The sequence below is a fragment of the Gavialis gangeticus genome, unplaced genomic scaffold (assembly GCF_001723915.1).
Source record: "Gavialis gangeticus isolate Ggan-Ray unplaced genomic scaffold, GavGan_comp1, whole genome shotgun sequence".
Classification (NCBI taxonomy): domain Eukaryota; kingdom Metazoa; phylum Chordata; order Crocodylia; family Gavialidae; genus Gavialis; species Gavialis gangeticus.
Window position 1 is genome coordinate 5,270,631 of NW_017729014.1, and position 2,913 is coordinate 5,273,543.

The following is a 2,913-nucleotide window of genomic DNA, read 5'->3' on the forward strand; positions in this document are numbered from 1 at the left end:
TCCTGCTCATCTCCCATTTCTAGAAAAATGGTATCCAATTTGTAACCTTGCACTCCTGTCAGTAGTCCCTGAGCAAAGTGATGCATGAAGGCTACAAGCCACTTCTTACTGGAGTTTTGTTTGATCCAAGACCCTGGGCGTGTCTGCACACAACGCTTCTGTGCCGTCATTACTGCCCATTTATTTAGTATTTGTATTAGCAAGTACTAACTAAATGACAGTAACCAGAGTTACTGCACAGTAGCACCAACAAACATCTTTTAGGTGATGCTACTGCACAGTAGCCCAATAATGCTGCTCAGTAGCGTATTAGCACTGTCCGTGCTGTGATGCACTACTGCACAGTACTTTTCAGTTACTGCAGTCAGCCTCTCGTCTAGACACTCCCCTGTGTCCAAAACAAGGAAATGTTTTAAAAACTTGAGGTGATATAAGAATGCCAACATTTATTGTCCCATCAAGGACTTAAGAATGCAAAACTTGTATTCTGTTTGGTTTTGTCAACAAAGTTGACTAGGACCCTAAGGCATGTAGGATTCTAGCCCAAGGATTATAGAAATTTTTAAATCCAGATGTGGCACCAAAAGTCACATTATTGGCACTGACTATGGAAAAAAAGAAAAGCAACAATATAAAAATACCAGTGTTGTAGAAATATTAAGTCTATTAAAAATAAATAGTATCTCTCTATATCCCGTAAATGAAGTTTGAAGGCTGTACTGTAACAATTGCATATCTGTTTGAAAAAACTGATGCTTTTGCAACTCAGAACAGCCTTAAAGGAAACTAGTTTAATTGTTCTTTCCTTCCTGGAAGACCAGTTTGTGCACCTCAAGAGCAGTTTTCAAGCTTCTAAGTGAGCACCTCTTCCATTTTTCTCTAGGTGGAATGGGATTCCCTACAGAACACAGATCTTGTGAAATGGCTGTTTAATTTATGGTTTAGGCAATTAAAAAAAAATAGCCTTTATCTTCAGTAAGAAAGAGCCTCAGGCAAAAGGACTGACCCTCTCTGCCCCGCAGCCAGGTTTGTAATTTTGCTCCTGTTCCAACTCCCAATATTGACAGGCTCAATGTTCTGTACCCTGGATGCACTGCTGCCAAAGCAGTCATAGAGGAAGAAGAGTAGAAAGTCTGCGCAGCTGTAAGATTAATGTAGATGCTGTCTTGTATTATAATGTCTTAACAGTCTGTGACAGCAAGTCTGTTCCTTTAGCCTAGTCTCCTGTGCTGTCCCTATACTAGAGCACTATACTGGCTGCCTGTACTGTTGCAGAGCTGGGGCAGCCGGATTGGAGACCTGCAAGGTTTGCCATACCTCTGCTCTAAACTTTATAGGATGTGCCAGGGGGCCAGTCTGGGACAGCAACAGAAATACAATTTGGAACCATTGCAGCCTGTCCTCACGCTAATTTAAACTGACTAAACCTCGTCTCTTCGGACTGGTTTTAAAAATAGTGGCCAACACTTAGACAGCTGCTGTCCTAACATTAGCAGTGCAGCATCTCTATAGCTAAGACACTATAACACTATACTGGGGTAGCAAAGCCCTGCCCAAACCTCACTTTGTTGCCCCTTTTGGCCTCAAAATCCCACCCTGTTGTTTTTTCCTGCCACACCTTGATGTTACAAATTGACAGGGAAGCTGCATCTAAAGGGCAAAGTGGGTTTTGGAAGTTAGGCCTTTGTCTGGGCTGAGACCCCCGGGCCTTGTCCCACTTTACTTTTGCTGAGCCCCTCAGCCTGAAGTCTGCTGCCCCAGGCCCACAAGCTACCAGGCCTCAGCTCTGGCTATGCCGTCATGACCTTGGGCTCCTCAGCCCCTGGTTTCACTCTCACGAGTTTTGGGCTTGTGCTCTAATCTGTTGCATTTCTCTCTCCCTGGATTCTGGGCCCCTGGTCTCACCCTCTGCAAGCCCTGGGCTTACACCCTGTCTGCTATGCCTCACCCCTCATGGGCTCTGGGCTTGTGCCCCCAGTCTCTGCTGCCTGACCACCAGAGCCCTTCTGCCAACAACAGTACCTAAGATATGGGGTGCCTGTGGGTACCTTTTCAGTGGCCCCTTCCATCCCTATAGCCACAACCTGTTCCTCTGGTATATACACAAATCAAAACACATGAGCATCTTTTCCCAGGGCTAATCTTGCCCTGCAGAACCTTTCCCAAAAGGGCCCTGAGGCACTTACCTGTTCCTGTTCAGAACATCGGGTTTCCTCCACTTCCTCTGCAACTCAGAGTCCTTTCTCTGGGCTACCTGGGCTGACTCCCTCCTGCTGCTCTGTCCCCTGCCGCTCCTACAGCCAGACTATCCATCTGATTTGGATCCAGTGCAACCACTCCTACCTCAGCTAAGGACTTAATGCAGCAGAGGCTGAGTTCCTGCTGCCTGTGAAAACGGCTCCACCTTTTGCCCAGGACAGCCTGACTACTGAACCTGTGTGGGGTGGAGGATTATGGCGAGGGCTGCATGCAAATCATTATGCCCACCAGGGCACTCGTTGTTGAAATCATCCCTGCGGCAGTATCAGCTAACAGCTTGGATGCCCAAGTTGTAGGGACAGTGCAGGAGATGCAAGCAGAAGGGAATTACCAGAAACCTGAATACATCTGGGTGCAATTTATGTTCTGCTCCCTCTCCCACCCCCCTCACTGCCTTCTCTGCCATGCCCAGATCTCCCCTCCCAAAGTAGTTTGTTTCCTGTTTACAACAGTCCCTGCACCTTCTCTCTTTTGCAGAGCAAGGTTGCAATCCTTCCTGCCCTGTCAAGCCTGGGGCAGAAAGAAACTAAAGCAGCTAGAGAAAGAAAAACAAAGCACACACCCACACGCCTAAGAGTGACCCTGAGGATCTATCTATACCAGGGATGCTCAAGCTCCGGCTCACAGGCCAGGTATGGCTTTTGGGGGCCGCCA